Raw genomic sequence first — 20,286 nt, 5'->3', positions numbered from 1 at the left:
TATTGCCTTCTTTCTAAGGCCATTTCTTTGTGTATTTCTCTTCTGCTGCTTCCATGACTCACTGCATCCTTTTTTGTGTGTTTCATTTTTAAGCTGCCTAAGAGACAAGGTCTGATCAACTTACTAATCAGAATAAAACTCTGTTTTAGCACAGAATTTGATGCCTATCCCTTATAGACTCCTGTTCAGCCTGTGGATGGCTGCCTTGGAGACTGATGCTCATCTTGATACACTCGAGTGTGGTTAACATGTGTCACATGGACAAAGCATGGGTACATATGCAGAGAGAACTGTTGACAGGCTTGCCCTCGGAGGCTTCTCAGGAGAGAGTAGTGTAATTGAGCACTCGCTTGAATGACCTGCACAGAACAGGTGTTGGTGAGGCTCAGATAAGATGTGCAAACAGCTTGTCTAGTGACTGGCATATAACAGACGCTCAGTAAATCTTAGTCCCACTCTTTCATCCCCCTGCTATGACTCTAGTTCAGGCCTAAGTTCTCTCTCACAACTGCAGTGGGTTCCCACAAGGCTCTTTGTCTCCACATTCTTTTCTCTTCAGATTCATCTCCCACACCTCTGCCAGAACAATTTGTGGAGACCAGGTGGAATTATTCATTTATTTAACATAAATTGAGTCTTTGCTATGTGCCAGACACTATCTTAGATGATGGAAATATAGAAATTAATAAGGTATGTATTCTATTCTCAAGGGACTCAGTAGAGAAAACAAATAATGGTAAATATATACCATAAAAGGTGCAGTGGAGCCCCCTCAAAAAGAACAATCAATTCTTCCCTGGTCAGCAAACAAAGAAGTTTCTAAAGAGGAAATAGGTGAGTTTTGAGAAATATAGTATCTCAAAAAGTGCTGAAGGAAAAGAAGTTCATTGCACAAAGAGGACCAGATCATGAAAAGTTTGCAGTTTTCATATGAGGAATTAGAGAATAAGTCAAAGAGAAAAAACACTACTCTTAGAGGATGTTAAAAAAAAAAGCGGGGGGGGGGGGTGATGTTTAAAAGAAAAAAAGCATTCCAGAATCAAACAGGTCCAGGAAATGCTGGGTTAAAAGAGTAAACAATAACCCACAGATTTCTTTACCGTAGGATTTCTCAGAGCTTTTAATACGCAAATGTGTATTATGACTCTCCAAGAGGAGAATTTGATATAAGACATTTTCCAAACTTATTTGACCTGGAACCTCTTTTTCCATAGAACACCTGGCAGGACATGTTATTAAACCCATTCTAAGATATGAAGTTGTTGTCTAAGGAGTTTCAGCAGGAGAGTGAGGTGAACAAAATCCATCTGCAGATCCCAACGCCCCGCCCTCACAGCCTGGTCCCACCCCTACCTCTTCAACCACCTTGTCAACTCCTTCTGCCCATGTTCTCTACACTCTGGACAAAGTGGACATTTCATTTTTCACTAAGCATGCTTCATACCCCCTTGCTTTGGAGCTCTTGAACAGTCTCCTTCTGAAAGTCTTTTTTTTTAATTTAATTTTATTTATTTTTATTATACAAGAGGTTCTTATTAGTTATCTATTTTATACATATTAGTGTATGTATGTCAATCCCAATCTCCCAGTTCATCCCACCACCACCACCCCGCCCCCCGTTTTCCCCCCTTGGTGTCCATACGTTTGTTCTTTACATCTGTGTCTCTATTTCTGCCTTGCAAACTGGTTCATCTGTATCATTTTTCTAGATTCCACATATATGCGTTAATATACGATATTTGTTTTTCTCTTTCTGACTTACTTCACTCTGTATGACAGTCTCTAGGTTCCTTCTGAAATTCTACTCATCTTTCAGGATACACCTCTTCAATAAAGTCATTCATGATTCCCCAAGTTGTGTCGATAATACTCTCTTTGGGTGAGTATTAGTATTACTAATAATACTAAATACTAAATTACTAATACTACTAAAGACCAATAATTAGTAATGCTCTCTTTGCTTTTATTTCTGTTAGCCCTTATTCTATTCTCTTTTGGGAATGGTCATGTATAACAGTGGGGCATGCCAGTCACTCCTTGCCAGAACCACCTAAGAACCAGTTCTAAATTTTTCCTGCTATATCACCACTTCCTCTCTGGGTTTTGAGGTGGGACCTTCCCTGACTAATACACACACACACACACACACACACAGAGCAGAGGGTTCCAAAATTCCCCTCACTTCACACAAATGTGTAGAGAAAATTTAACTTCTTTATTTCATCTGTAACCAATCTAATCTTCCTCATTAGCACCCACCTGCTGAGTGGTGATAAAACTGAGTTTATTCCTCTCTTATAAATTAATCTAATTCCCTCTACAGAACTCAGTATTTGGGGGATAAATGTCTAGTCTTTCAGATGCGCTCTCTCTCCCTTCTCTTCTCCAGGGAAACATCTGGGTATATGAGGCATGCTTCCTGTGTCCTCCTGACAGTAGGGGGAAGAGGTCTGGGATTTATATTCTCTGTCCTTATGCTTTTTTTCTGGACTAGCAATCATAGAAGTACCACTGAGCCTGTCCTGGGATGTTCTGCTGGCATCTGCTGCTAAATTTGGCAGCCAGTGGGATTTATGGCCTGACCTCTTTTGCTTTCCTTAAAGCCTCATCCTCTTTAAGCCCCTCTTATCTCTCCTTGAACATCTAGTCCTGGCCCAGTGGTTTATCTTATGACACTCAGCTGCAAGGTCACCTCCACTCTGCCACAGCAACCCTTGGCATGCCAGAATCTCAGCTAATTTACTCTTCCCCCCCAGTCCCCTCTGGGTCCTGCAAGAAAATCTGGGATTCCATCCAAGTAATAAAAAGACCGCTTGGGGTTGCTAGGTCAGTATGAAGTACAAAGTAGTTGCTCCATAAAACTTTGAATAGAAGGTTCGAAGAAGAAAAAACAATGTTTATAAATGTTAACTTTATCAGCGTCTTTAAATGTTTTCAAGATGCTCTGCTCTACATAATAATGTAAGTTTTATCCAAAGATTTCAGTGTTTCTTATAACCATTTTAGCATATAGAAATGTGATTTCTTATTTTAGTTTATCATCATCACCATCTGAGAGCATCATTTTAGCAGGAGCAAAGCTCCTACCCATAGATACTTTAAGTTTTAAGAAAAATAATCATGATATAGATATACAAATAAGGAACAAGAAAAACTGAACAAAATATTACCTTTAAATGGAAAAGAAAACCGAGGATGCCACAGACAAATCAGTGGGAAGGTCAAGACACAGAAAGAGTGTGAAAGTGAGAGGAGGGAAGCCAAGGCATGAGAGAAGTGGACTTTGTAATTTAGGCAATGTAGGATTCGGGAATGTCTCTGTGTGGCTGAACCACACTGACTCCATTTTGTTGGCTCCATCTTAGTCCTGCTGCCCCTCCCCTTTCTACGAGGCTGAGCTTTAGCCTACTCATAAGGAATGCACCCAAGCCAATTAAGTTCCCTGTCAACTTTTACCCTTGCCTTCATCTGATATGAAAACTGGAAGGTTAATGGTCATGAGACCCACGGTGGGAGGAAAAACCCCTGGTCCCTTTCATGCAGATGTGCTTCTCCCTCAGTTGTCAGATTCTATTTTTAGCTTTGGCCCCTTTAAATCCCTCTGTACCCCTTTTAGTGTATGTCTCTGGATCATCCTTGGCCCAATCCTGCCTGTATGTAAGTCACCCACAATAAACCTCATAATTGCACTTCATGGAGTTGCCTGCTTCATTGTTTTTCAGCCTTAAAGTTCATTCTCAGTTCGGAGGATATTATTCAACATCTCTACCTTCCAACTGTCTCTCATTAGATATTCTCCATAAAGGTGATAGTACAATGTTTTTCAAATGAAATGAAGCATCTCTAAGAGTGACCTTAAACTCTTCTCCAAATATGAGACTATCTAAATGGATTCCAAACTGAATCTCTTAAATAGTTTTCTTAAAAAATAGGTTCAGAATAAAGAAAACTAAAGAATGAGGAAGCCCTTTCTAACATACTAATCATATCTGTTCTCATTCTTCTGTATTAGTTCACTGGTCAGAGATTGGCTTCTGGCTTCCTGTTAATTGTGACCTTAGCAGAATTTACGTAACACTTGCTACTGAATGAACGAGAGAAACCAGACAGCTTTTAGCATATGAGTGATCAATTCCTTAATAGGTTGTAGTGGATATTGGGTAGGGGGGGAGGATTAGATACCAGTTTAATAGTGGGTCAGAAGACAGAAGAAGCTTTAAATATCATTTTTCTTTCTGATAATATCCTGGAAGCTATGATTTAAAAACAATACTATTTTATATCTGATACAAAGTCAGGGGTTGATTGATTTATTTCTTTTTATGTTTTTGTTTTAAGTAGTGTTCCCTGATGACCATTGCATTACCTAAGTGTGAAGCCAAGCATTGACTATTTTATCACACCAAATACAATCTCTTTTCCTCTGAAAGGTGTTGAAATGTTCATTTAATCCAATGACTCAATCGGAACCTTTTATAATGCATTTTATATGACACACAATTTGTCTAGGTTTTAAAAATGCATTGGAAGAATACCTTTGTTCATTTCAATGACCCTGAGGGAGCCCCAGTTACTTTAGATTATACAGATACTGTGTTACGACCTGCCTGCTTAACTGTAAACTTTTATCTCCAATTAACTTCTGCCTATGATCTATTTAAATCTTCAGAGAAGGTGAGAGAGATAGGAAGTCAGAGGGAGGCAAAGGGCTCCTCTTGGAATAAGGCAGCTCTCAATCGACTTACAGGTATCAAAGGACAAGGAGGCCAAAAAAAGCTGCAGAAAGCAGGGGATTTTGTCTTCACTCCGCCTATGTTGAGCCTAGGTGGGCACGAGCTGGTAAATTGAGCTGAAAAATAGAAACGTTCCAGGTGGGCAAAGCAACAAAGAGAAGAGCCTGGCCAGACCTCCACGGCTCAGCAAGTTCTGGTTCCACACGACCACTGGGATATGGTGCTAATGATACCATAGAGGGCATTCATTAGCACAAATGAGAACAGAAGCAAAAATAAAATCCTAGAGCCTGTACAAGTGTATACATTTCAGCTGGAGGTAGGCAGTATCAAACAGATAATGAATAATTGATCCAATAGTAAGAGAGCTGAGATCTGTTACAAGTGAAGCCAAAGGAACAGTAGGAGAGAAGATGTCACTTCCTGAAGTGCCTGTAGACTGGTATCACCCTTTTGCAAAAGTGGTGAACTTCTGGGCTTCCCTGGTGGCGCAGTGGTTGAGAGTCCGCCTGCTGATGCAGGGGACACGGGTTCGTGCCCCAGTCTGGGAAGATCCCACATGCCGCGGAGCAGCTAGGCCCGTGAGCCATGGCTGCTGAGCCTGCACGTCCGGAGCCTGTGCTCTGCAATGGGAGAGGCCACAACAGTGAGAGGCCCGCTTACCGCAAAAAAAAAAAAAAAAAAAAAAAAAAAAATGGTGAACTTCCTTTAGTATACCTACTAAGAGATGATCGCTTACTTTCTTAAAGAGACTACATCCTCTTGACGATGTGGACGCTTGTAACAAGCTTAATTCTGCAGACATTCACCTGGCACCTACAGCCCTGAATTCCCTTCCAGAAAGATGTCAGACCCCACTGAGTGCTTGTTCTAGGTTGGCTAATACCACTTAGAAGTATGGCACGGGGTGGGGTGGTGGTGGTGGGATGAATTAGGAGATTGGGATTGACATATATACACTAATATGTATAAAACAGATAACTAATAAGAACCTGCTGTATTAAAAAAAAAAAAAAGAAGTATGGCACAATAGTTTCCACTAAGCCATGTCAGCCATTCTTGGTCATGGTGCTGCATGGCCCTCTGTGTTCTGGGCTCCTACTTACAACAAAGAGGATATTCAGCAATTTCAGGTCATAGTCCCTCATTAAGAAGTTAAAGATCTGGTTCAGGGCCAAACCGCTGGCTTCACATTTGAATCACCTGGGGAATTTTTGAAAAACAACCAGAGTCTAGCTAGGGTCTGGATATGGATATTTTTTAGAGCTCCCAGAAGAATTTAATGTGCAGCCAGGGTTATGAGTGCTTATCCAACTGAAGCATTACACACAAACAGCAAAGAAATACAGGCAAAATAGAGTAAAAGCACAGCGTGCTACATATAACATCATTGCCAATGCAAGTCAAACCATGAAAAAGCATGCTAAGTCAACTCATTCTTTGTTTAACAAAACTGAAAACCTAACTGAAGTCAAAAATGAACTTAAGTATACAATATAACAGTAACTGTATTAAGTCAGTCAGTTTGGGCCTGATTGTAGTTCTCCACAATTGGCAGAGTTCAGGAAATATCAGTCCCTTCCTTAGTGTACAGGCTAGTTAGCACTGTGCTAACACACCCAAAATTCCTCAGCAGCTTAAAGCAATGAAGTTTATTTCTTACTCCTGCTTCATGTCTGTCACAGGTCAATGGGAGCTTTGCTCTTCTTGGTCCTTAGTTCAGGACCCTGAGTGACAGAGGAGCCACTGTTTGGAACCTTCCTGGGAGAGAGAGCATTGTGTTCCATGTGACAGTTTTAAAGCTTCCACTGGGATGTTACACAAATCACTTCTCCTATTTCTTTGACCAAAGCAAGTCATATGACCACCCACACCTGACATCAATCCTACCACATGCCTAAACAAAGAACTAGAAATATTTGGCGAGCAACAAAACTAACTACAGCACATTGCTAGAGTTGGCTTAATGCACTAGGGAGGTTTAGACAAACCTCTGTCTTTTGTGGAATTTTTCTATTTCCTTATAATAGCTAAAAGTTATTGAGCACTTATTATGTGCAAGAGGCTGCAATAAGCATAAGACAGGTACACTGTGTATGAATATTCATAGTAACCATACAGATAGGTACTCTTACCATTACCATCTTACAAGTAAGTAAACTGAGGCTAAAAGCAGTGAAGTAATTTTCCCAAGGTCACAGAGCTTGGAATGAGCTGTTGAGTTAGAACTGAGTGACTCCAGTGCCAGCCTACTGGTAGAGTAGCCAACTGTCCAGTTTGCCCAGGACTAAGTGGTTTTCTGGGATGTGGGACTTTCAATGCTAAATTAAAGAGAGTCGTGGGCAAACCTACTAGTAACAGTTACATTACCCTCTTATTGATCGGGCTTATAGTAAGTGACAATGCTTATTATTTTCCAAATCAGGGGAAAACTCTGAAACCTGCTAATCCCTGGGTAACATAGCACAACATAGAATGGTTCTTACCTTTTAGAAAAATGATTCCAAATTTGTTTTTAATTTTTGTTTTTTGGGTTGTGGTTATATTAACATATTGGCATCCCATCACGGATATACCTATGAATCTCCATGCCAAGAAACCTTCAATTGTATGTACTCATTTAACCCAGGCTTCCATGGACCACCTAGACCTACAGACAAATGCTACCACAGCCTTGGGGACAATCACAACGTGATTGATTCTACCCTAATCTCCCTATCCTGACCTCTGCTGTCCTGGAAGCCCTGAGTGGTTCATATACCTCCTTAGCCATAGTTTCCACTTTTCTGCAGCCATTGTCATTGTTGTCAGTTCTCCTACAGTTGCCATTATTGAAGGCTAATGACAAACTTCTGCTCATTAACCAACCAGCATATGTCAAGCAGAAGGCTAGACCCTTCACATAGTATCTCATGCCTTCCCTGACCAAGCAGTTTGGGTTAATTAATTTTCCAACACACTCAAAGGGCTCACTCTACCTACTTTCTGAAAAGGGTTTCTCTTCTTTTCCAGACCTGTGACAGCCTGTTTCCTTGCCTATATATCCCACATACGCACCAGGAGAGTGGGACTAGGCTTTTCTCCATTATTCTCTCCCCAACAATCTCTCTTTCTCCATCTATTACAAAGCAGGACACTGTTAGAGGCAGTCCACTTAGAGGCAGACTGACACTGAACCAGACTGCCTGATTTCAAATCCTGATTCTGTCACTTGTTGGCTGTAGAATCCTAGGCAAATTTCTTAGCCTCTCTATGCAAGCATTTCCTCACCTGTAAAATAGGAATAGGGACTTCCCCGGTGGTCCAGCAGTTAAGACTCCAAACTCCCAAAGCAGGGAGCCCGGGTTTGATCCCTGGTCAGGGAACTAGATCCTGCATGCCACAACTAAAGACCTGGAGCAGCCAAATAAATAATTTTTAATTAATTAATTAATTAGGGATAATAATAGTACCTCCCTCAGAGAGCTGTTGTGAAGATTAAATGTGTTACTAAATATAAAATGTTTAGAACAGAACCTGCCATCAATGACCAGTCATCCTGGTTTTTCTGAGATTGAGCGGGTCCTAGGATGCAGAATTTTCAATGCTAAAACTGAGAAAGTCCCAGGCAAACCAGGATGATTTGGTTACCCTACCTGGCACATAGTAAGTAGTGTAAACATGTTAGATTTTTTTGGTTGATATAGTTGGTGAGACTGGTTCATTTGGACTTATAACTAGATTGTTACATATCTCCCATTTCTGTCTTTTCAAAAGTCAAGTCATTTAAGCAAGCAGGATGCATACCACCTAAACTGCTCATCCTGGAACCAGGACTTAATATGGATTCTTTTGTCTTCAAACTTATCATTTGAAATAGAGGCCTGAATCATGTCTGTTTCATCTTCCCCAAGGTTTTCACATTACCATCACAAACTCACTTCTCATCGGTTTACTTTCTCTTAAAGCCTGCTTGTTCCAAATGGGGCTCCCTTCTTATTGGCTCATTTGTTTCATCTTGTTTAATGAGGCAAATTTTTGTAACACTAGGAGGTAAAACATCACTGCTGTCAAGAGTGCCCAACATTATTTGGCTTCCCATCACAGTGCTTGCTATGCATAAACAAAAAGCATTTCTTCCCCTTTCCTCATCACTCAAAGCTACGTAATCACAAACAGAATATTAAAAATATCTCTTAAGCACTGGCCCAAGCTTACATAGATAACGCACATGTGACACAATTAAAAAGTAATGTGAACTTTCACAAATACAGCAGAACTTATCATTCCACAGTGAGGTTGTCACCACCGAAGGAGATAATAGGGAGTATAAGAAAGAGTAGAACTTTAGTGCCAGATAAATCCCAATTCTACACTAGTCTGCAGGGATTTTTTTTTTTTTTTTTTTTTTGCGGTACGCCGACTTCTCACTGTTGTGACCTCTCCCGTTGTGGAGCACAGGCTCTGGACGTGCAGGCTCAGCGGCCATGGCTCACGGGCCCAGCCGCTCCGCGGCATGTGGGATCCTCCCGGACTGGGGCACAAACACGCGTCCCCTGCATCGGCAGGCGGACTCCCAACCACTGCGCCACCAGGGAAGCCCGGGATTTAAATCACTTAAACATTTTGATTCTGCTTCCTCATCTGGATGACAGTGATAATACCTGCTTCATAGGACTTTGGTGAAGATTAAATAAAAGTGATTTATGTTAAAAACTGAGCTTGCTTCTTCCCATTTCTAAATCTAAGTTATCCTGGGGTGGAAGAGGAGGCACACAGCCATTCCAGAGAGGATACTGCTACACAGAATACTTTGGAATTGCTTACACCACATCTCTGTAAATTTCTCAACTAACAAAAATTCACTCCGAGTCAAGTTTGAGGAATAAAGTGAGTGAGCCAAGCAGGGCAACACCATCAGTAGTGATGCCAAAAGCTCAACCTCTCTGTACACTGGTGCTGAATTGAATCTCAGAGATAGGAGACAGAGTTTTGGGTGAAGTAGAAAAGAATAGCTTTATTGCTTTGCCAGGCAAAGGGGGACACAGAGGGCTCCTGCCCTAGAAAACTACATCCCAACCCAGGAGGATCTGATGAAGAGTTTTATAGCAATAACTCAAGAGTGGGGTTGCTGTGTAGGGTGTGTGTAGGGCCTGTCCTCCTTTAATCTGGCCTCAGGTAATCTTCCTTTTTTTTAAATTTATATACATATATTTTTGTTGCATTGGGTCTTCGTTGACTGCACACGGGCTTTCTCTAGTTGCAATGATCAGGGGCTAGTCTTCGTTGCAGTGCATGGGCTTCTCATTGCGGTGGCTTCTCTTGTTGTGGAGAACGAGCTCTAGGAGTGCGGGCTTCAGTAGTTGTGGCACGTGGGCTCAGTAGTTATGGCTCATGGGCTTAGTTGCTCTGCGGCATGTGGGATCTTCCCAGCCCAGGGATCGAACCCATGTCCCCCGCATTGGCAGGCAGACTCTTAACCACTGCACCATCAGGGAAGTCTCTCAGGCAATATTCTTTTTTTTTTTAGTGCCCAGGAAATATTCTTGATAAGCTTCTCTGGTTCCTTTAGTCTGGCCTCGGGTGGTCTTCTCTGGCATGGAGAATGCTGAATCTTCCATTTGTTGGGTTTTAATTCTATAAAACAGCTTAAAGATATTGTTATGTGTGTGTCCCTTGAGGAGGAACCAGGATGCTGCCCCAAGGCTGTACTATTGTTTCTTGGCTGTTCCTCCCTTGATTCTGTATCCCTTCCCTTCCAGAATTAGCAACTGTTTGAATCTGCCCTTGGAACTCAGGAAAGGTCATGGAGGCTGAACAGAAAGGCTCCCCATGCCCAGGAGCCCCTACAGGGTCCTGCTCCGTTTAAGTAGTAAAAATGTAACTACAGTAATGTGGAGTGCCCCTAACCACTTCCGGTTTGGCGCTACTCAACTGGAATCAATTTTTGCACAATCTCTTGCATTTTTTAGTATGCCTTGGTTTATCTTTTAACAGCTCTGGTGTCCAAAGAGGGAACCAAAGGAGACCCCCAATGGCCCCCAAGAGCAATGAGCAGCCAGGTGTAGGACCTCATGAACCCCTTGATCTCACTGTCTCTGGAGATGATAGGTAAGTCCCTCCAGGATCCTGGATCCGAGCTCCACAGCTTTTGCATTATGCTCAGACTTTGTGTGAGCATTTCTTTTTCTGGACTGGGTCCAGAACCTGGCCAGAGTTAGACTGGGTCTGAGGTTGGACTAAGTTCAACTTAGAAACTGGACATGACCTGGACTGGATCCAGCTTAAAACTGGACTGGGTGCAGTGTGCGGCCTCAGATGAATAAAATTATTTTGAGGCTAAACAAGTAGGTTAACTTTACCAAAGATAATCTTGAATTACAGTGTCTACAGTAGAGAACTTTTAACCATCTTAGGTAGGCTTATCCATTTACACAGGTGCCCTCAAGACAAAGGAGTTTCACTCAGGCACTTGCTAAAAAGAATAGAGGGGAAATTATTTTTCCTCCTTTACAGTTTCTGGTGACCAGGATGCGACCTGCAGATGGGATCCTGGGAAAACTGCAGAAGCCGGCAAAGGGTGAGAATTCTCACCAAAGTCAGCTCCCCCAGATCTCTCTGTGGTGCCTGGTCAAAAGAGGAAGCTAATATTTTACGTAGTTCCTTCTTTTCCAAATTTAGATTGGCAGGGGAAATTATTGATTATCAATCCTTTCTCTCCCAGGGGCAGCTATTGTCTTCCTGTCTCATTTTGGGTCCTGAGAGGTTGGCTTGGCAACCATCGGGTTGCAGGACCCCAAAACATGGTCAGACAGAAAATGTGAGTTGCACTCCATTTGCAGCTAGGGTCCTACCGACTGTTCCCAGCTCTCAGGGGAATTGTCTAAGTCTTTCATTCTTTTGGTTATCTTTGGGAGTGGCTCTAGATCTTGGAAGGGTAGTATCTTTTGCACCCTCGTTGGGGACCCCTCTTGTGTCCACGGGGTTGTTCAATACTTTCAGGAATATTTACTGCTATTCAAGAGGTTTTTTGTTTTTGTTTTTGTTTTTAAGTAGCTCTATGGTCAGAAGTTGATCTAATTGGAAGCTGACATTCAGAGCCTGATAGCAACTGTTTTGTAGACCTTCTTACCTAATCTAAAATGAAACTATGTACCCAGAGGGAAAGAAAAACATTCTGAAGCCACTGTGGAAGGATTACTAAAACATTCCAAAGAATCACAGCTCTAAATCTAGAACATAGGAAACTTTTGATTTCCATCTTAGTTGAAAATCTTCTCCCCGATATAAAAGAGGAAATTGAGGGTAATGTGGTTGGACGGTGGGGTCAGCATCTTGAAATTATTTAGGTTGCAACCCAATTCTTTAAGGAATTTTAAAAAATTGTACTTGTCTTACAACTGAGTCTTTATAAGAACAGAAATGCAGCTGTAGCAACAATTCAAAACCTACCTATCTTTTTACCAAACACCCAAACTTCCCTATTTATCTCAAAAGGCTTGCAGATGTTGTAAAAGATCTGAATTTAGGAAACAAAAGCCCTTTTTGGAGAAACTTACAGCCTTTCCCTGTGCCTTTGAGATGTAAATGTTCTTCCTTGTCTTTAGGAACCCAGAGCCAGCTCTTGAAATGCAATATGAGAGATAATTCTTATCAGAGAAAAAAATTAAGCTATTTGGAAATGAAGTGAATAAAAAGTCTCAAGTTTTTTTCACAAATATTGATAGTAAAAACTTTAGCCATCTGAGCAGGTAACCTTAACTTATTCTATCTGCCAGAAATACAACCAACCATTCTTTTATAAACTAGAGAGTTTTGCATTGTTGCACCTGTCTCATGGGTAAGATTTTAAAACAGAAACTATAAAATCAATGCATATGTATATCTTTGTATGTATGTTATAGTTGTGTGAAATTTTTCTACCACTGGATGATATTGCCAAAATTAATTTGTCAAGAGCTCTATTTAATTTACTTAAAGACAAACAAAAACTTACATAAATCAAGTATACTCTCAGAAATATAGAAACTAACCCAAACGTTTTTCAAGTTCACATGATCTAGGATAAAAGCTAAAGTTTACTGGTTTAATTACAATGGGCTTGTCTTTAGAGTTATAAGCATTAAATATAATACTTTTATTCTACCTAGGTTTACTAAAAGTCAGATAAGCTCATGTTTTTTCTGTTACAGAATTTGCACCCAAGAAAGATGACTTAAGATGATGGTTAGCTGTCTAATGGCTCATGAAATTTTCATGAATAGTCTAAACATTATTATTAAGAACAAGTAAATTAAATAGATGTAAGTAAGTTTACAAATAAACTTTTCAACAATAATTATGCTTTATGTCTACTTAAAAATAATTTCCAAAATCTTTTTGGTAATTTGAAACCTTAAAGTTATACTGAGATAAGTTGAATGATAGATATTCACTGACTATCTAGATTATTTCCAAGTAAGATAAAATACTGAAACGTTAATTGCTGAACATAGGTTTATCTACTTTTGGCTTCCTTTTACAGATGAAGTAAAGATATATTGGTCTATTAGTAAACATGTTTTGTGCCACATTGAAAAATTTACTATGAGGAAGAATATACTTCTAGAAATTGTAAAATATATTTATAAACTTGCCAATCTACAGAATGCTAGTGTAACAAACATCCACAATTACTTACTTCTTAGTTTCCACTAGAAATAAAGGATTCTAAGATTTAAGAAATCTAATCAATGTGTTTAATTAAAACTACTTAGAAATAATAAGGGTGAAAGGAAACAACTATGTATGAAAAGTAGGTAAGGAAAGTAACATGACTGGTTGTTCCAAAATGACAAAGAACCATAGGACAAAACCTGAATGGATATCACAGTGAGAAGGCCGTGCACCACATCAAAAAGTAGCCCCAACCCGCCACAAACTAGAGAGAGCCCACACGCAGCAACGAAGACTCAACTCAGCCAAAAATAAATAAATAAAATAAATAAATTTATTTAAAACAATTTGTTGTAGGAGTATGGAAAAGGAGTATCGAAAAAGGAATTTTATGAGTGATCAAACGAACTAAAATTGGAATGGATTTATTTAAGTTTTTAAAGAATGAGTTTTAATAGCAAAAGTACACTGGTGCAAAATTTGAATTTGGTTTTCTCTGTCAAAAGGACAAAGTTTTATTGGACTATTGGTCTGATCTTGATAAGAGATTGTGAAAGTTGTTTCTTTTCCACGTAATCTACTTGGAAAGCAAAGGTTTTGTGTCTTACCAAAATAATTTATTGTGCTTCATGTTGTCTTTATCAGCCCAGTCTTCTGAATATTAAAAGAATTAAGTTTTGTTCACAAATATGTAACCTTCTGTATTTGCCTTTAAAGTCTTTTATTACCACTTCGGTTAAATAAATAATTTAGTATTATTTTATGATCTTACATCCAACATAGTCAAATGTTCAAACCTTTTGACATTTGACAACTTCCCAAAATCAAATTCTAAATGAAGTCTTTTTCACCTCAAAGCAACTTTGAGATTTTCCAGAAGACCTCTGAAGAACCTCAAAGAATTTGTCTCTCACCTTGTAAAACAGAGATCTTAAGCTAATGAGATTTATTTGGTATGTTAAATTACATGGGAGCACTGTCAAGTAAGAAGTGATGATAATCCTCCTTATGTTATCTGTATAGGGATATATGTTGTTAACATAGCTATTTCAGAAATTGTCTAAAGTCTTTAGAAATTTGTCAATACTGTCATTGTCCAATTATTATCTAAAATTATTATAGGCCACAAAAATAACTAAATTTCCTTGTCAAATGAACTCTCATCAGATCTTCAACCATGGCCATTTTTTAGCCTTTTTTCATTTACATACAGTTACTGTTTTACTCTGATATTTTTTGAGGTACTTAATCTTCAGAGAGATTCACAGAACGGACTTTGACAAATATTCTAGAATATAGGTTTCTGAAAACTTTAAGATCATAAAACTGAACTGGGTAAGAATTTCCATTAGGAAAAACTGGCTTCAAGCAGAATAATAATTAATAATATGGGACTGATGAGGATGATTATGATTTTTTACAACTTTTTCTTTGAAACATTACTGGTTCCTTAATGTTTTGTTTTTCCAGATTTAAGGAAAACTTTTTCTTTTTTCTCTTAAGATATCTATGACTTAAAGTAATTTTATAAAGTACACCTCTGTAAACAGAACTGAAATATTTACTTTTTCTCCCTACCTAATCCCTCCGGAATTCAGAAATTTATTGAGTATTTTTCTTTTCATAGCAATATAGTTGTTTGCATAACTTCAATAAGGATCTGCTCTCCTTGTAACAAGACATGATTGGAAACATTGGTTATATTACCAAAGCTTTGACTGGAATATCATATTTGAGAATTCCATAAAATCAGATATGATTAAGGAACTAAGGTTGACTTTAAGGAGCCAATAAAACGTACAAAAAATTCTAGCAAAGCAGATTTAAAATGAGTATATATGGTCAATCACTATTCTTGCTACATTTACATAAATAAGCAGGCCAAATTTAATGAGACTAGACTTATTTTGCAAACAAATTAGTCTTGCTGTGATTATCTTTGATAGAAATGAGGGTGTTTGTAGAAAAAAAATTATGTTTCAGTAGAAAATTATAATATAACCTTGTGGATATCAGATTCTAGTTCCATTTATTGTCTTTGAGGTTTTGTTATATATCTATAAACCAAACTAGATCCTGAATTCTTCCAGTACCCTCAATTATCTGGCTACAACTCTCCAGACTAACATTTCCAATTTTCTCCCACCTTTTTGAATTGGAATCACTAAGAACAAAGACTGCCCTTTAACCTCCCTGGCAGGGACCATAACAGGTACCCCTCACTGTCCAGAAGGCAGCCAAACTTCAGGGACTTGAACCTTGGGTCCACATCCCCCAATTAAAATGGGCTCCTCTAGACTCTTGGAACTGCACACTAGCTGGAGATCCTTTGCCTTTTCACTACTTGGTTTTTCTCTCTGTTAGTGCACGGGAAGACAGAGCTCCTTAACTTTGGCAAATGTTGCTTAATTTACTGCTAAGCCCATAGCTGAACAACAAAAGTGCCTATATTTTCTTGCTAAGGTGGTTTTAGATAATAGGATTGCTTTAGATTACTTCTTGGCTGAACAAAGAGGAGTCTGTGCCATAGCAAATACTTTCTGCTCTACCTGGATCAACACCTGTGGTATTGTAGCAAATAGAGGAAATAAACAAATAAACCGCTTGGCTAAAACAGGCTGTTGCCCCTTCAGGTATATTCTTTGTGATTTATTTGATACCAACTGGTTTGGTTCACGGGGGCCCTGGCTAAGGAGTATACATCATTCTCTTGGTATTATCTTCCTAATAGCTATCATTGTAGTCTCCCTGGTGCACTATGTTCTCTCAAGAGTCTTAAGTGCATGTCCACAGCCACCAGTAGTACACTAGATGGTCTCACAATGCTTGGAGAAACAGAAACAAGATGAACAGCAGAAACAATCTCTTACACAGGTCTGACATCGTAACCTATGAGTTTCACAATGAGACAAGAGCAACTTAACTCTGATGGTGACTGAGAGTGGCGCTAATACTAAATTTTTGGTCAATATCTCATGTATCAGAGGATGACCAAAATGGGGGAATTGTTAAATTAATTCAACACGGAGGCCATTTCTCCCTCTTCCCTAGAAAAGTATCTCCCTGAGCTCCTAACCACTTTCGGTTTGGCACTGCCCAATTCCAATTAACTTTTTTGCTCAAATAAACTCTTAAAATTTTGAAAAATAAATAAAGTAATAAGACAGAACAGGTCATAAACTAACTTTGAAGCAATTCTGATAGAGGGGTTTTAAAAACATTTTGAAAAATAGATTTTTTTCAAATTTGCTTATAGCTTCCCAAGGTAATTCCTTAAAATAGCAACCCTAAACTGAATGGTTGCTTCTATATTCATTAAAAAAAATCACATTTATTCTCATCTGTTTTATATAATTAAAGTTAATTCTAGTTTCAGACACCAATTTAGATATTCTAATCACCACTGATGCTTGATATGTCATAAACCAAAGCTGAAAATTATTTCTTGTATCTGCTAATCCCAAGAAATAATTTTCAGCTTTGGTTTATTTAGCAGATACAAACTGGTATACATAGAATGGATAAACAACAAGGTGCTACTTATAGCACAGGGAACTATATTCAATATCCTATGATAAACCATAATGGAAAAGAATATGACAAAGAGTGTATATACATGTATAACTGAGTCACTCTGCTGTACAGCAGTAATTAACACAACATTGTAATTCAACTATACTTCAATAAAAAATAAATTTTTAAAAAATCTACAAAAAAAGAAAATAATTTCTTGTTATGTACATTCTTCAGGGTTTATATAACAAGGAATAAGGTTGTATATATTACACATATGATACTCTTGATCATGGTTACATAAAGGGCAGATTTCCATAGTCAGAATGAAGAACAGATTTGAGTTTCACATCTTGACATTAAGGATAAAATACATAAACTGGTTAAAAATCTTTTGGTTTCAGTGTGATTAAATAATATGCTTGCATCAACATTTATTCACTTTGTTGTGAATTCTTGGCCTCAGTGTACACTACCAGAAACATGAGACATGCTCCCCATTTCTTTCCCCATCTTATTTCTCAAAGTAAGGGGTTTTTCTCCCAGTACTGACTGCCATAACTGTCTCAAAGAAAACAATATGCCCTTAGCCACAAAGATAAATTATAGAAGAAATAAAAAAAAAAGTTAGATTTACTGATTTAAGAGGCACTTGGTGAGCTTTCAGACCTCAATTAAGGCTGTGATTTGAGAAAAAGAAAATGAATTTTCCAAGCAATTAGGTGGTAATAGATCTAATGGCTTTGGGGGGAAAGAAATGGGGTATATTTACCTTTGACAAGTGGCTGCTGTGCATGTGTTACATAGCCTCTTTTGATAAGTATTTTTGCTCCAAATACCTTTCTTAATTATCTGAAAATGCCTTTTGCAGGGAATTATAAAGAGTAACAACCACAAAGGAGACAGGCATTCTGCCCTGCTGAGTCAACAGCATTCACTTTTCTAAAAACATCTCACATTAATTTCATAATACTCACTTTAAAAGGTCCAAAAATATGTGCTTACCAATAAACCATATGGTCTCAGAAGGATATTTTACAAGAAAATGTGTCAGCTTTCATAAACTTCCACAGGGGACCCTTTTCCTTTTGAAAGAAGAAAATCTGACATTGAAAACACAGTGGAATTTGAGCATGAAAGAGACTTTTTAGCAGCATGAGAATGCAATAGAATCCAACAAAATCAGTACACTTTATATTAAAGTAAGGCCCTGTGTTCAGCTCATCTGTGGGACAAAAGAACAAACCATTGGTTACAGTGATGTAGCACAGGTATTCAAATTAATGGAGATTGAAGTTCCTCATTTACTTACTGTTAAAGGACAAGCTAAGATTGATTCATCTGAAAACAGAGCCACATTGCTATACCTTATTCCTTAGGTAAAAATCTTTCTTTAAGCTCTTTTTTTCACAGTGTGCAATTTTCTTCATTATTTAACTCTACTTTTTTCCCTGCCAATTCTCTAGAGTGCCAAAATGTGTCCTACAAAGCTTCACAAGGAGGAAATCCTCCATCCACTAGTTCTGTATGAGCAGAAAATAAATTCTCTGAGCTTTGTTGCCTGCCTCTTCCAGACGCCAGAAGCCTGACCTCTCTAACCCACAGAATAGCAAAATGAGTTGGCTTTAGGGTACAGAAAATATTTCAAGCTAATCAACTGAATGAGGTTTCTCTAAAAGAAGGCATAAAATTAAAACACATAATGGTTACACCTAAAACTTGGCTGGAGACAAAAGAAGTTTAATGTCTTCTTTGCTGGCGTTGGAATAATTATTCACAAAATCGGAATGCTGAGGTCATACCACCAATTAATCAATGAGTAATCAGTGGGACAATAGCCAACCCATTCAGTCATTTTAACCACACTGATAATGAATATTGATTTCTAAAGTCAAATCTTTCAGGAGTTGATCATCTGTTTACTCAGATGACAAAACCAATGGGTCAGTTCCACTGCCTATCTGGCCCCTTATGTGGTAAAATCTGAAGAGTGCTTGCTGTTGTCTGAGATTGAAGCATAATGATATTGGTGCTAACAGAAAAGCAGAAGCTCTCCTAACCCCAAGAGAGGAAGCAAGGGGACTATAAGAGAAGCAGAGGATACACCCAGTTCAAGAAAAGCTGGGACAGGACATCAGTGCCACAGAATTGGGCAGGAGAAAGGAGCACACGTCATGTGGCCAGAGTAACACAGGGTCGAGCTAAAAGCACTAACACCTAATTAGTCATAACTACAACTGGCATATGTTGAGCACAGATATTTGCCAGGAATTGTGTTTATCTCAGCAAATCTTGACAGCAGCCTTTGCTAGTTTCTATCTCCCTGTTAGGGAGAGGGAAACTGAGACTCAGAAAGCCAGTGGTGGAATCGGAAACAAATCCAGGCAATATAACTTCACGGCCCATGCTTTTGACAGAAGCCCTCAGGAGCACTGGCTGAAGTGAGGAAATGGCAAACATGAGCAGGGAAACCGAAATGAATCAGCCAAACATCAAGGGAGGGGTAAAAGGAGTCAGTGGACAAATAAATGTTTAAGAGGTTGAGCCCCACAGCCAGGACCAGCAGGTAGGTGTGTGATGCTGCTTTGGAAGCCTGTGCTCAGCCTCATCCAGCAGCTGTAACCTGTCCCTCTTTAACCGCTTGTAATTACAAACCACCATCAGATAGGGATGACTAGAAATAGCCATCTTGGTAAGCGTGGACCATTCAAGAACATATTCTGCAGGTCAAATAGAACTCTTTCATTTCTCCTCATTAAAAAAAAAAAATTAGCGAAAATCTTGCTTTGACAAGAGTGTACCAACATGTGGAATATCATGCCTTCATCTGAGGTCTCAAAACATTTCATAAACACTCTCACAGTGGCCCTCACAGAAGAATCCTTTTTATTCAGTGCCCTGAAGCTAGGGTTGGAATATTAGAGAAGAGTCCAGTATCTTCCTACGACCCTGCAGGGTATCTTGTACTTTCACCTAGGCTAGAGAGAAGACAGTGATGATTTAGAAATTGGAATCCCACAGCTTGTTTTGCAGGGATTACACATACTTCTAGAACCTCCGAAGGATGTGTTGCTGACTGTGAATCAAGGAATCAGTGGCAGAGTGTATGGGGCCTACCAGATTAATCGCATTGCCTGCATTGATTTGTTAAGCAACTAGAACATGTGCCTTATAAAGTCCTATACCCATTATACCATGCTGGTAAATAGCCAACTTTAATCTTCAGTATATTTAAATTGTTGCCATTGTATTATATTGTCCTCAGTGGATCCATGCATTTCTGCTTATAATTCTTCTATTTCTAGAAGTGTGGTTTGTAAAGAAATAGATCTGACCAGTAAAACCCATAATATGGAATTGATTCTCTTTACTAAATATATTTATAGCACTTTATATTTACAAAGGA

The 20,286-nt window shown here is 38.9% G+C and overlaps 1 protein-coding gene across 4 annotated transcripts in view; it reads right to left on the bottom strand.

Annotated features, from left to right (window-relative positions):
* Positions 1 to 20,286, bottom strand: part of DNAJB9 (DnaJ heat shock protein family (Hsp40) member B9) — a 403,125-nt gene that overhangs the window by 342,238 nt on the left and 40,601 nt on the right. The gene's annotated exons all lie outside the window — the stretch shown is intronic.

Source organism: Mesoplodon bidens, assembly GCF_964165515.1.
Source record: "Mesoplodon bidens genome assembly, chromosome: 9".
In the NCBI taxonomy this organism is placed as follows: Eukaryota; Metazoa; Chordata; class Mammalia; order Artiodactyla; family Ziphiidae; genus Mesoplodon; species Mesoplodon bidens.
The sequence above is the reverse complement of the archived record's forward strand: the minus strand, read 5'-3'. Positions and strand labels throughout refer to the sequence as shown.